The sequence below is a fragment of the Rhynchophorus ferrugineus genome, unplaced genomic scaffold (genome assembly GCF_030347505.1).
Source record: "Rhynchophorus ferrugineus isolate W39M unplaced genomic scaffold, kcgeb_rfMv2 rfM14, whole genome shotgun sequence".
In the NCBI taxonomy this organism is placed as follows: Eukaryota; Metazoa; Arthropoda; class Insecta; order Coleoptera; family Curculionidae; genus Rhynchophorus; species Rhynchophorus ferrugineus.
This window is the reverse complement of record NW_027472593.1, coordinates 127,473-143,607: the sequence shown is the minus strand read 5'-3', so window position 1 is coordinate 143,607 and position 16,135 is coordinate 127,473. Positions and strand designations below refer to the sequence as shown.

The 16,135-nt window shown below is 35.5% G+C and overlaps 1 protein-coding gene across 2 annotated transcripts in view; it reads right to left on the bottom strand.

Moving 5' to 3' along the window:
* LOC143205689 (eukaryotic translation elongation factor 2) overlaps window positions 1–16,135 on the bottom strand; it is a 72,430-nt gene that overhangs the window by 54,896 nt on the left and 1,399 nt on the right. The gene's annotated exons all lie outside the window — the stretch shown is intronic.

The window sequence follows — 16,135 nt, the reverse complement described above, 5'->3', positions numbered from 1 at the left end:
AAAAATTGAAAATGCACATATGTTTGTCTATAATATCTAAGTTAATTATTCTTTATTAGTTATCCGTACAAATTCGTTCAGTTTGCTTTTTAAAGACTAACCATATCATATGAGAAGCCGTAGAGATTAGTTATTAGAGTCTTCAGACCACAGGTGGAGGTCGCGGGTTCGATTCCCGGTGGAAACAACGACTTTTCGTGGGTGTTCTAGTTTGGTTAATGCCTGTCAAATCAGTTAGGTTAGGTAGCGGACCCCGGTGCCTGAAGCATTTCTTATTTTCAATCATTGTTCCTTTATTCATATTTTTCCTCAAACAGACTGCAACTTTACTTGACATGCCCATTATAATACTTAATATAATAACTGCATAATTTGTTGAGCAAATATCTAACACCAAAAAGAGAAAAACATAATGTTTTTAACAAGAAAATTAATCCGACTTCAAAAAATAAATAAGGAACACAGATAAGGTTTTTGTTTATTTTTATTTAGTTATTACAAGGATTATTATGTACATATTTCAAATATTCTTTTTGCAATGGTTAAGTACAAATGGATGACTTTACAATGATGACAGAACAGAAAGAAGGCTGGTGCTTTTATTAACTTAAATTAACTTTTCATATATTCCCAGAATTTTTCAATGATGCTGCATACAGTGCATCAAAATAGGTCGTTGTGGTAAATGAATCAAGTGAAATTTTCCATAGTCACTAAGAGATGGACCGTAAGAAAATATAGATCGGCATTGTTGACCAATTACATAGAGGGCACCTAATGACTCATTCGCTAATCGAGGCGGACGTGGTAACGGGTCGGAACGATGGGAATGCTGAGATGTACATTTTTCGGATACAACGGACGACGCCTTGACCGGAATTCATATAGGTTCTTGGAGTCTCTCGAAGAAGATCTTGCTGACGTAGTTGATATACGATTGTTATTGTAATCACCGTTGCAACCCCTAGTATATTATCAAGATTGTGACCATTATAATGTTTGTTGAATATTTGTATTTTATTTATCAAGAAATAAAAGTATTTCTTACAGGACATTGACACCGTATCAGAGAGTGGTTGCATTATAGGCAAGTTAACTGGGAGATTATTTATAGCAAACCCAAGAATAAGGTCAATTACATTCTTTACCTGTACTATTATATATAGCTTGACATTCAAATAGTAACAATGTACCGGAATTTGATAGATTCACTTGTCTTAACAATTATATTGTTATCACTTACAATTTGTAGTTTAGATTTTTGACAAACAAATTTTGACATCATAGTTGACGGCACAGCTTGTGCACTAGAAGCATCAAATGAGTAGGTTTATCACGCCATACAGCATTTTTTCGCTAATTCAGTTATTTCTAGCTTCTGTTCTGATTAGACGATAAGCAAAGTTCCTACACAGTCTGATTTTACCATTTTAACGGGGATGGTCCATTGGCTATTTTATCACTGTCACCACTTATGTTAATAGAATAATTCTTAATTAACTCACTATTACAACCTCAGCACAAATGTTATAGTATTTGAAATGTTCGTTATATTCTAAACACACACACTTGACAGGATAAATAGAAGGCCTTTATTCGACCACAATACTAGTTTATTGGTCCGAAAGGTAAGACAAGGCAATATGTTTCAATCAACGAACAAGATTATTTATAGCAAACCCAAGAATAAGGTCAATTACATTCTTTCCCTGTACTATTATATATAGCTTAACAATCAAATAGTAACAATGTACCGGAATTTGTTTGAAAATTTAAAAATATTATTTTAATTTTTTAAATTTGAAACTGTTCTGGAAACTACCGGATAGAAACACAGACGTACCTAATATTACCAAATTAAAACGGTCGGAGGCGTTGGCAATTATGCTCCCCTAACTATTATGTTAAATACGAGTAGGGCAGGAAGTTTCGTAGGTGGGTGTTTTGGTAAAATTTTGCGAATATATGGAAATTTATGGAAATTTTGGCGAAATGTTTCGCCACGTCCAACATGAAACTGCTAAGAGCCGCGACGGAATCTGATTCGTTCATTTCGTTCTATGGTTTGTTTATTTTGCACCCCATTTTTAACGTGCCCTATGTAGAGAACAGTGTGGTCAGCTTTTTATAACGTTTATAGACTAAATTATTATTTTATTTTATTACTAGGTAGAAGTCCGTAGTTGAAATGTATTCCCGATCTATGAAGTGTTGTGTGTCCGGATGCACAGATAGTGAGGAAATGCATCATCGTTTTCCGTTAAAAAAGCGATCCTTAAGAAGTGAGTAGAAAACTTTTAAAATCCTAAACTGGTTGGTTAAACATGAGGCATAATTTATTATCGTTACCACGTGAGATATTTGTGTGATACATTTAAACCTTCCTTTAAGTACTTATGAACAATTTAGTTATGGTGAAAATAATATCACGAGCCCAGAACATGTACAAATTGAAGTGGATCAAAATCAAAATTATATCGAAGGTAAATTGAAGGACTCAATCACATCTCTGTTCATAATTGTTAATTTCAAAACTGTCTTACTTGGTAGTACCTATTTCCATCATTCCAGGCCCGCAACCAGGATGTTCGAAGCAAGTATCATCGACACTTGAACAAACTCCAGAAGGTAAAGGTAAAGTTTGTATTCATTCAACTAGTATCCCCCTTTCTGCTCATTTTTACTGTTAATTACTTGACTATAACTTCAGTCCAGCTGTTCCTATAACAGCAAACAAAGTTTTACGTTGTACCGTAGTGTATATCTCAGGTTAATTAGTATAACATTTTAAAAAAGATATGAAATATGATTTTTGTTTACATACAATTATGAATAAATTAGTAGACCCACAAATTGAGACTGATTTTATAGAGACAAGACAATATATCGTGTCCCAAACTCTAACAAAATTGTTTTAATATACAAGTAGTCAGTAGGTCTTTGAGCTATATCTTAAATTATTCAGCGATTTTGCCATGTCGATTATATAACAAAATTTTTGTCAAATGTTTTAAAAAAGTAAATTAAAACTCCTTCAATTGTACATTCCATAATGATCTTTCGGATAAAATATTAAAAGTACTGACGGAAAGATGGAAGAGGTAATTTTATTTTGCTATGCACCAAAGTTTTTTGCTTATGGTTTATATTTATGTATATAATATTTATATTTTATTGATATATATTTTTTATATTATATTTATATTTTTAGATAAATTTAGATAAATGTATATAAATTTACATTATAAATTTATATTTATTGTTATATATCATATTTTATATATATATATATATATATAAATATATATATATATATATATATATATATATATATAAATATATATATATATATATATATATATATATATTTATTTATTTAATTGAATTTAATTTAACAAATTTATTTCCAGAAAAAAATTGTTTTTTTATTTAAATTTCACGCCAAGGCTGTTACGTGCATTTCGCTTTGTGTTCTTAGTGGGGAAAATTGCGCTTCTTCGAGTGCAACCGCAAATTTTTTTTAACCAAATTATTACTTAATTAGTCTTTTTTATAATTTTAGATAGTTTAATTTACGATTGTATTGAAATATAATTTATTTAGTTTATTTAGTTTTTGATTGAAATATTTAGTTTATATTATTGTATACACTAATTTTTTCTATATATATTGCTTTGTTTTATATTATAATAGTAGAATTAAGTAATTATATAAGAAAATCAAATTGCTATGGAAAGACAAAACATGGAACAAAAGAAGCTTTTCTATTTTGAAAACTGTACGAAGTTATATACCTGCTCTAATTTGAATGTCCATAACAAGAGAATTTCCTGCTGAATCTTACAATAATTTTATGTTTTAGAAAAATATCTGCATTAAATCTGAAGGGTGTATTCATTTTTAAATATTTTACTTGCGAAAATAAATATAGCAGCAAACAAATATTGAAACAGCGTGGATCCAAAACAAAGCATCCTGCTATTAATGAAGATACCAAAGTAACAAAAATACTGTACACATGTAAGTTATGCGAGCATACTACAATGTAAGCGAATCTTCTAATGAATCATTTACAGTCAACTCATAACTTAAACGTTGAGGAGTTATTGAAATTTAATACCTTTAAAGAAATTCAAATATGGGAAAATGATATGGAGCAAGCCCCAACCTCGTGTCAAGAGAGAAGAAGCTATATTTCTTTATATTGTGCTAGCATAATATTTCAGGGTCCAAGGAAGTTCAAGGAAGAAACAAGATAAATACACATTGCCTAGCAAGTATTAAATTAGAACAAAGGTGAAGAATATGAAGTAGAATTCACCAAAACATATTTTGGACATGAAAATACCTTAAACTCCTGCAGCTCTCGAAAACAAATAGAGAATAAATTGTAACCAAATGAGCAGCTAAAATACCATTTAATGTTATAGAGGATGATGTAAGACACGATGTGGATATTACTAATGTAAGAAGAATAGATTTAGTGACTCACGAAGAGTTCCAAAACATAAAAGCAGCTTATGGTTTTGAATCCACAGCTAATAGAGATGAAAATGACGCCATAAGTGTAGAACCATGGGCAAATGAGTTGAAAGATACAAGATGTATACTGTTATATAACCCACAAGGTGGATATATGGACGTCTACCTCAATTAGAAAGAAGATGATAAATTTGCAGTTATTGGCCAATGTTACCACAATCTTAGTGAGTCTATATAACTTAGACCCTTAAGAAATAGTCCAGAGAAAATCGATGAAGTGGATGTAACACAAATAACATAACTTTATCCTATTGTCCTTTATACTTAAATAAATTATGTTTATTGTAATATTGTTGTTTTGTATTTTTCCTAATTTCATAAGTGAAACGTAGATATTTTGAGATAAATATGTATTAGTTTACCTAGTACATTTAAACATGTCAGTAATTGTAATTTCAATTATCGCCCATCGTCAATTTCATTTATGAGGTCTAATTAATAAAAATCCCAAATAAGGATTTCAGTAAATCATTAATATTAGTGTATTATAAGGTGGTTGATAAAATAATACTAGATAAAGGGTATGCTTTTGGCCATAATCAATTTATTTTATCAGTACCATTTTAATACGAAATTGATCTTACAATATTTATATTACAAATAAATCAAAAGAGTTTTGAATGTCTAGTTATGCAGGTATTAGATATTTCGTATATTTTTGAAATGAATAGCTATTTTGAACTTAAATATCGCTTTGTTATAACATCAGCATCATTGATGCATATTAGAGTATTTACAAGAAAAATAAATATCAATATGCCTTAAAATTGATTAAGTTAAATATATGTATATTTAGATAGGTAGCATATTTTTATTTAAATTTGGGAATTTTGATTATTGATATTCAGAGAAGGTTTTAGGAGAGACCTGAAGGATCTACAACGGATTTTCAAGTTTAATATTAAGATATATTAAATGCAACTTATATGTTTATGATAAATTGATTATCAATCCTTATGTATTTAAAATCCATAATTTTAGTATTATTCCTCTAGATATTACATAATAGAATAAAAGCGAGTTCTACTGTTAATATTTTCTCAACATTTTGGCCAAAAATACCGACGAAGACTTGTACTATTCAAGAAAATCATGAATGGTTCCAAATATCTATGGTACATAGAAATCGATCTAGTAATGCGATATTTTAGACCGTTTAATTTAATGTCAGTTATGTTTTTTCTTAAATTTGAAGGAAAGTGTAAATGAACTAGACGGGATTGCCACTTCTTTTTAAATGTACAATTTGTCCACATTTTGACGACATGTTGTTGTAACACATCCTAGAGATGTTAGAACTTCATAACACATAATTTCCAAAGACGCCATGTTCAGAATTACTACGCTTTTCTTATTTTCTATTTCTAGTGTCTTTTGTACCACCCTGATTGAGTTTCATGATAATTTGTTCATAGAGTGTTCCAGTTTTCTCTTTCTAATTTCCATTTATTATTTATTAAATCCTCCTTTATTATGTTCATGTTATAGACATTTATTGTTAAAATTAAGCCCAAGATATATTATTGGAGGAGATTTTAGAATAAACAGAAAAAGTGAAAGTGCCATCGGAAAAAAGGGTCAGTACAGTAGAAAATAAATGCAAAATGTCATAAAACGTTAAGAGCCGAAACTGAATATCTGGACCACAAATGCAGGGTAGGATAATTTTAAACATAAAAATAACAGTATTATTTCAACAACACGTAAAAAATATGAGAACACTACACAAAAAATAGATAAAATGGAAATATCGACATCAGGATATCACATAATGCAGTTTTGAATGTAGAAAACACAACTAGAACCCAGAACGAACGGGCACTCTACAATGCGTGGATGAACGAAAAGTCAGAGAGTCTTGAAATCGCATTAACCAATATTCAAAAATAAATATATGCCCTCCAGCTACAACTAAATAAACAAAGCTCTGAAGGCAAGGACAAACCACCAAGCCAACAAAAGCAGTCCAATTGTTATATACGAAACAGATGAAGAAGAATTGCAGAAAGAAATAGGCTGAATAACGGGTAAAAGTAAAAAAATAAAAGCAAATAATTCCCCGGGGATCATCATCACAGCAAATAAAAGTAAAACCAAATAATGAACAAAATAAAGAAATTAGAATGCCCAGGTCACCCCCAAGTATGGTAAGTAATATTACCGACTTTGACTTGCTTTACGATGAGGTCCAAGTATATAATATTCAAAGCAACGGTACTGAACAATGGACAAATAAAACTCGACGCCGAATGTCGTACAATATTCACAAAAATAACAGATTGTTCAGAGTTGCTGAAACTGTAATGGCACTCTTATGACGACAAAAAAAACAGAGGCATCAAAGCTATGGCAAGAGCGCTTCCATCATCAGCTAAAAGTGAAAAATTAATGCAGAACTAAACCAAAATACAGTGCAAAATGCAGAAACATCACGCTACCTTAAAAGTATTCCTAGATATGCAAAAAATAGATATTTGCCTAATATCAGAAACCCATTTAACAAAAGAGTCCTTATAAAATTTAGAGGATATACATTTTATCATACCATACATCCAGCTAACACCGCAAGAGAAGGAAGTGAAGAAGAAGATACAATCAAAAAAGGAAAATTATTTGAATGTCCTAAGCAACCTGGGAGAAATATTTAAAATTGGAGTTGATTTCAATGCAGAAAATACTAGATGGGGACCCAGAATGACATCAACTAAAGGCAATGAACGGCATAAAGCAGCTGCTGAACAATGATGTAGTTACATGTCAACTGGAAAACCAACTTATTAGCCGACTAATAAAGAGAAAACCCCAGATCTGTTAGATTTCTTCATAGTAAGAAACATAACAGCCAACTATAAAAAGATCGAAGAAAATTTTGAGATAAGTTCAGATCATACGCCAGTGATTCTGACGTTGAGCGAAAATATAATAAGACAAGAAAGAAACCCAACATTAACAATCAAGAGAACAGACTGGGAACGATTTGCTGAACAATTGAACAAACGAATTTAACTAAACGTACCCCTCAAGACAACTGAACAATTAAATTTTGAAGCAGAGAAATTCGTAGTTGATATTCAACAAGCTGCTTGGAATAATACTCCACAAATTAATAGTACAACTAAAGGAATTAATTATCCAAAAGAAGTGAAGGAAATGGTAGCTGAAAAACGTAAATTACGAAAAAAATGGCAACAAAACAGAACACCTGAAAATAAAAATAGTTTAAACAATATAACTCAAAGAGTGAAAAGGGAAATAAAAAACAAAACCATAAATGATTATCTGAGAAATGTAACACGTGATATAGAGACTGATTACTCAATCTGGAAAGTCCCAAAATATTTAAAGCGTTCATGTCTACACAGTTCGTCTATAAGAGACCTATGTGAAAATTAGACCTATATCACTGCTCCCAATAATATCTAAGGTTTTGAAAAACTCCTGTTGAAAAGAATAAAACCGATCATATAAAGAAAAAAAGCCTAATACCAACACACCAGTTTGGGTTTTTAACAAGCACTCAACAATTGACCAGGTCCACAGAATAACAGATGTTATTGAAAAAGCCTACGAAAGTAAAAAAGTATGCTCAGCTATATTTTTAGATGTAACACAAGCCTTCGATAAGGTTTGGCATCAAGGCCTTATGCATAAACTACAGAAAATACTACCAAAACAACACACCTAACTATTAAAATCATACATTACAACCATAATCTTCAGAGTCAAACAAGAAGAAGCTTACTCTACAATAAAAGAAGCTAAAGCAGGTGTACCACAATGAAGTGTACTGGGATCAATGCTTTATCTGCTCTACACTTGTGATATACCTCAAATGGAAAATATTACGAAGGCTACATTTGCTGATGATACTGCGATTATAGCTGTCGGAGATAATACTGAAGAAGCCTCACGAAAATTACAACAGGCAAGTGACAATTTAAATAATTGGACACGTGCAGTTCATAATATAAACAGACCGTACAAGCACCAATAAGATTAAATAACACTATATTTCCATATAGCAACAACGCTAAACATCTTCGAATGAATCTCGATGCAAAACTTCGCTGGAAGGAACATATGAAGAAGAAAAGAAACGAACTGGAGTTGAAAAATAGGAAAATCTACTGACTAATTGGAAGAAAATCACAATTAACAGTATATAATAAATTGCTAATATATAAGCAATTACTAACACATATATGGACATACGGAGTTCAATTATGGGGATGTTCTGCAAAGAGTAACATAAATCAAATAAGATTTTCAGAACAAAGTCCTGAGAGGTCTTGTGGGTGTACCCAAATACTATAGCACTTGTTACCTACATCGAGACCTTCAGATACCCACAGTCAGTCAAGAAATCAAGAGAATTGCAAGGGAGCATGAGGAAAGATACCACCAGAACACGACATAGACTCAAGAAAATCAAATCACCTGATCTTGTGTAGCATTGTGTAGTGAGGTGCATATATTAAAAAATTCAGCAGTGACACGTATAAACATTATTTCACCAAAGACTGAGATAGGGCCGATGGGTCCTCCTAGTTATATACCTAGATTTAAGTTATTACAAAGACAAATCGTAGGTTAGACGGAAACGACTAGTAACAATATAATAACTAAATAATAAAAAAATGTTAAACATACAGCCTGAGGTTCACGATTAATAATACCTGGAAAACCCAGCGAACTATTCGCAGCAATAAATATAACTACATGTAATTATTACTCTGGGCGCAAACCCACTTACTGGGGCAGTAAAAATTATCAGACCTACTGGACTTTTACATTTCGAAAGGCATCTCTTCAAATTAAATACAAATCGAGAGATTTTGCTAAGTATCATTTGATCACACTCCAGTATTGTTAGCACTAGATGCGACAAATCTGAAAAAAACAAACAAACCCAATCCAACTAACACATTTACTAGCAGAGACCCGTTTAGTCTTATAATGCAAAAACGTATAACGTATTCCAACCGACGGTTATAGAATCTGCAATAGATACAAATCCTGTTCATAAGACCGATGTTGTTGTAAATCAGATTTCTCCAATGGAAGTTGCCACAGAAATTTATATTAACATCAATCCTAAAAAGGCTGGTTAATAAAAGATATATTGAATATTCAATGCCTGTTTGAGACTGAAGCATGTTTCGGAATTATTTAATGTTGCTCGAATTCATTTGCTTAAAAAACCTGATAAACCAGTAGACCAAGTTATATCTTACCAGTGTATTTCGCTGTTACCTACAATATCAATATTATATGAGAAACTGCTGTTAAAACGCATTAAGTAATTTATAGAAATACCAGATTTCCAATTTGCAGTTTGAAATCACCACTCAAAAATGGACGAAGCGCATAGAGTAACAGCGGTAATTAAAAAGGAACTCGAAGAAAAGAAATACTGCCCTGCAATATTACTGGACGTCTCACAAGCTTTTGACCGGGTACGGCATTTGGGATTAATATACAAAATGAACAGATTGCTTCCCCCCAATTACTGTCGACTCCTCGAATAATAACATTTTGAAAAAATTTAGAGTTTTAGATGCACGAGCAATCTCTACACTCAACCCTATTTCAGCTGAAGATCCACGTATCCCTACAACAGAAGAAACAATACTTGGAACATTTGCCGACGACACAGTTTTCATATTAAAAATTGTCTAAGTTGTCTAAGGCTGTAGATAACGTACAAGTAGCGGTAAAAAAATCTACAAATGGACTAGAGACTGAAAAATATGGCTTAATCGCTCCAAATCCGTCCATGTTAATTTTGAATTGAAGTAAAATGACAAATACATAATTATATCACTTGACAGATGCCTGATTCAAGCAGAATCAGTTAAATACGTCGAAATATGTCTCGATAGTAGGTTAAACTAAAAACCTCATGTTAGACAAAAAGCAGAGCAGATTAGATTCAAAGTCAAGAAAATGTATTGGTTAATTGAAATATACTCTCCACTTAACCTAAAATCAAAGAGATTGGTTTATCAGTCAATCATAAAGCCAATTTGGATCCATGGTGTGCACATAAGGGGTTGACAAATGCCATATATTGATAATACGCCAAACATCAAACAGTTTTGCGAATAATTATCAATGACCTCGAAATCAAATGGATACAAGAAGTGATCCAAGATTTCGCCTTGAACTACGGTTGCATAATCACAGTAACGTGAAAGCTATACAGCTATTGGACAACACGCGGGAAATCAGAAGATCGAAGCGAACCAAACCACAGGAACTTGTTTAGTGTATATAGGTGTATCAGTGTATAGGTGTTACATTACACATAATTCATAATTTATGGCAAGCCAAGAATAATAATTGTACGGTTGCTTCTGTTAATATAAATTATAACCAAAATTAATATAACAAAAAATTAAAAACTAATCATTATTGTATGCCACTCGAACGTATTCTTTCGGTGGCGGCTATTCCACAAACAAGCTAACCATTCAGAGCGTATTCTTGAAACGTAGATACGGCTCCGTCAGACAGATGGATCAGGTGTCGTTCCCTACATATATAGAAAAAATTACAAATATTCCACAATAACGACAACTTGGGGTTATCACCGGCAAGCCTTTTGTCAGATCTCTGAAACCTCTTAATTCCATATTTTCCAATTTTAAAAAAATTTATAGGTCTTTTTGATATTCTAAATTTGTTTAAAATTTCTTGAAATCTCTTAATTCCATATTAAAAAAAATAAAACATATTTTGAAAAATGTAAAAAAATTATAACATCTGATAGTATTTTAATGTATCCTAACTTTGATAAGCAATTCATATTAACAACAGATGCTTAAAATTTTGTAACTTGTTTAATTCTTTCCGACTTGAGGGATAATGGTAAAACGGAACGACCGGGTAGCTTCTCGAATATTAACAAATACGTAAATAAAATACTAAACAATTGAAATAGGATCATTGTCAATTGTTTGGAAAACTAACCCTTTTAGACCTTATATTTTTACAGAACGAAGACCTGCGAAAGCAGATAGCTGACGTTAAAACGTTCGCAAAAGCCCAAACAGACAGAAAAGCTGGAAAAGGGCGAAAAGGCTTCCGAAGATCTCAAGGAAGAAATCAAAACTCTCACAGCTACGATAACACAATTCATGAAGCATCAAAAAGATGCCATGGAAGTAAAGATTCCCGCTGCCATAGAAATCCAGACCCAGACACCAGCTAAACGGTTTCACCTTGGTGGGAAAAAGGAAAAGAGGGCCCGTCTCTCCACCTTAGGAAAGCCAGCTGCCGAAGGCCGGCAACAAGGGAAAACAGGCTCCCAAATCACAACAATGGAAATTAAAATCCGGGATAGAACTACCAATTGTTCAGGTAGTTGTTCCTCGCGAAGAGCGACAGATCATATATATGACCAAACTCGGCGTCATCACAGTGAAGGTCGAGGTCCAGAGGGGAAACGGCCAGTCAGTGCAGTGCTTCAACTGTCAACTTTTCGGGCACTCCAGCTCATATTGCCGAGCCCCCCCACGTTGCGTCAAATGTGCCGGGCATCACGACACTAGATACTGTACCAAAATCCCAGAAGCACCTCGAAAGTGCAGCAACTGCAGTGAAATTCATACCGCAAACTTCAGCGGTTGCAGCTGCCTTCCTGCTCCAAGAAAACCAAAAATTCCGACCGAAACCAGGACTCCACAAGGTTCTGCATGGAATAACCAAGGTGGCAGGAAGCTAGCCCAAAAATTAGCCAGCGCCACCCAGCCTGCTCCAACTCAAACTCCTGCTCCAACCAATACACCGGACCTTAACTCCACAATACAGGCGTTTACTGACCCGCAGGCTTTCCTGCAAGTGATCGCCCTAGCTCACCAACTTGCTCGTCTTTTTCCAAATGTCGCTGCCTAGGCGGCAACACTTACCTGTCTCTATAACTTCCAGCAGCCTTTAACTCTTCGAAATGGCTGTTCCGAAATCTCTTATACTGATGACATGGAATGCAAATAGCTTACGCGGAAAGCAAGCAGAATTGGAAGATGTCATGACATTCTATGACGTCGACATCGTGCTCATCCAGGAAACTTTCCTGAAACCTTCGCATCGTCTCTCTTTCGAACACTTTTTGGTCTATAGAAACGATAGAACACCGAGTCGAGGCGGTGGAACCGCTATTCTCGTCAGAAAAGGAGTCAAACACGAGCTCCTTCCATCGTTATCAGTAAACAACTTCGAAACAACCTCCATTAAAACCGATATCCAAGAACGTCCCTTCGTGATTAAATCCCTGTACAGGAAATCTTCTGCATTCAACTATGCCGAATACCGATCACTCGTGGAAGGAAAATTTCCGAAAATAATAGGTGGCGACTTCAACGCCCACCACCCCATCTGGGGGTGTTCCAGAGCGAATCCCGCAGGTAACGCCATCGTAGCTCTAAGTGCAGATCTGGGCTACGGTCTTGCCTTGCCAGATGAACCCACCCATCACCCTAGTACAGTCTCTCAAGGCGCAGCAAGAATCCTTGATTTCTTTATTCTTCAAGACGTAAATCGTGATTCCGAAGTTCGAGTCCTTGACGAACTAGACTCTGATCATCGTCCGGTCCTTCTCAAACTCGGAATCTGCGCCACCACTCAAGTCCCACTAACAAGATTCAGGAAAAAAACCGACTGGAAAAACTACCAATCTCTTCTCCTGAAATTCGATCCAATTCCGAAAATTAACACACCAGAACACCTCGAGGAAGCCGTACTGAAGCTAACTCGCGATATTCAGTCTGCTCACGAATCTGCCACAGTCAAAATTTCATCACAACCCCAGCCGTGGAAAAACAACCTTCCCGCTTCTCTTAAACGTGAAATTCGCATCAAAAACGGTTTATGCAGATTAGCTCGATTCACCCTTGATGCTGCTTCACCCAGAGCATGCAAGAGGGTAAGGTCGGCCGTCTCCACTTGGCGAGCAAAGAACTGGAACTCATTTCTCGCGGACCAAAGGCTGGATGGCCCCCCTTCCTTCTGGCGTGTCTCCAAATGCGTCGTGGGGAAGACGCACAATGTCATCCCTCCCCTGAAGTCAGCGGTTACAGGAAATTTCGCAGTCACTGACCAAGAAAAAGTCGAGCTCCTTGCAGAGACCTACGAAGCTCAAATTAAATGCCTCCCACCCGCACAGAACACTAAAGCTAAAGACATTGACACTGTCATCAACGAATCCAACTCCGTCAAAAGACCAGTAATCCCCGCCTTTCTTCTCGACCATTTTGTGTCTCCAAAGTCTCTACAGACTATGATCGCCAAACTTCAAAACAAAAAATCTCCAGGTTTCGATGGAATATCGATTACCCAGTTAAAAAAGCTCCCGCATAAGCAGCTCGCAGAACTGGCAAACATCATTAACTCCATCATGAGACTGCAACACTTCCCGGCGTCTTGGAAACACGCACATATAACGGTTATACCCAAGAAAGGAGCAAAATCATCTCCATCTGATTACAGGCCTATCAGCCTTCTCAGTGCCATTTCGAAGCTTGCTGAGAGGGCAATACTCTACGCTCTCAACTCTTTCAGAAAGGAAAACAACATCATTCCAGATGAACAATTCGGCTTTCGCGCTCACCACTCATCCGTCCATCAAGCTTCCCGTCTGGCTGCACGCATCCATCATGCTCTTGACCAACGTAAAAAGCTTGGAGCAATTCTTCTGGACCTAACCAAAGCCAAGGTCTGGCACGACGGATTGTTCGCAAAGTGCGTGCGGTTAGGCCTCCCAGAAGACCTAACCGCTCTCATCAAGTCCTATCTCTCGGACAGATCTTTCCAGGTCAAGATCAGGGCATCACTTTCCAGTCGTAAACAAATCGATGCTGGCGTTCCTCAAGGTTCCCCGCTGGCCCCAGCCTTATTTAACCTCTTTATTTTAGATATGCCGAGAATAGAGCATACTGACGTCGCCTTTTACGCTGACGACACTGCTTTCTTCACGGCCGCCAGGTTCGAAGTTACAATTCATGAAGTTTACAGAAGCAGCTCGATCATGCGGTCAAGTGGTTCAAATTCTGGAGGTTGCAAATCAACCCCCTGAAAACCCAGGCCATCATTTTCCACAAGAAGCGTTACGCACTGCGCGTCTCGCAACTTAAGATCGACACCGCAATAATTCCATGGCGGGATAACGTCACGTACCTAGGTCTTCACTTCGACCGGCGTTCGGTTGGCATTCCCAAATCCAGAAAGCAATCCATAAAGGTTCGGGGATAGCAAACCTGCTATCTTCTCTGATCTGCCCTTCTAGCAGACTTCCCATCTCCATCAAATGCTTATTTTACAAGATGTTAATTCGGTCCGTACTCCTCTACGGATCTAATGTCTACTTCAAGTTTGTTGCACCCAACCAGGTCAAACGGCTTCAAGTTTCCCAAAATAAGCTCCTCAGGAAAATATTAAACGCTCCATGGTTTGTCAGAAATAATCAAATTCATAGGGAAACTGACACTCCAGAAATCAAGCACTTCATATCTCAATCATTCCACAAACAACAACTCAGCTCAAGTTCTTCTGAAAACGCGCTTGTTCGCGAGCTGGTCCACATGCTGGGAGCTTAGCACCGCGTCACCGCTAAGCTCTCCCCCTTTTCCAGGCTGAAACGACCCCAACCATCGCTACAGTCATAACTTTTGCCCCCATAGAACAGTACCCAGTTGTGTGTTAACTCAAGTTCGAGAATCAATAGAATCGCCGGGCCCTCGTGCCCAATAACGGCTGCCCGATCAGCGGGTGCCATATCCCCAAATCTAATGCAGTAGCAGTAGTGATCCACAGGGGTCAACTGTGAGGCGGTTTCGGTTTAGTGTATTGGTAAGCCCAGAGGCAGTCCCACATAACCCGGTCCAACTTGTCACTCCAGGGCAAGTCTCCGCGACCAGGTATGCGTCATGCATTCCACCGCCTGGTTTTTAGGCCAGAACAAAAAAAAACCTTATATTTTTGGAGTAATATTTCAATTAACCACCGATCACAGATCATAAACAGTCAAAATCTCGAAGTACAAAGAAAAATATTATTAAACTATTTTTAAAATTATTTTAGTTATAGTCACACTGTAGTCGTTATATTGTAGGCAAATTTAGATTATTTGCCTTAATACATTTTAGTTCCATTTATTCATTTATGTTCTTTTTGCTGTTGGTTGCATTATGATGTGATATGAAATATGATAAAATAATCCAAATGAAATCGAAGCGCCCTAAAAGTTTAAAAGTTAGAAAGCGGAAAAATGAGGAAAACGAGACTCAAACTTTTAATACAAATCCTAGTACTATGCAAAACTATATTTATTTATATTGCTTAAAACTATATTATATTGCGATATTTTACTATTTGCAAAATCTAATTAACAGAAAAAATTATTCAGTATGTTTGTGAATTAGGTTAACGTATTGCAGACTTAAGACTTACTGCAAAATTTTAATATGCAGCTAGCCGCAAATCTGTAAATCCTCCACTAAACTATTTTCCCTATATGTAAATAATAATTTAAAATATCGACAACGTAGCAGTCGATTTGCCGTCATTTTGCCCTCGAATGACAGATTTTAAGTGGTGT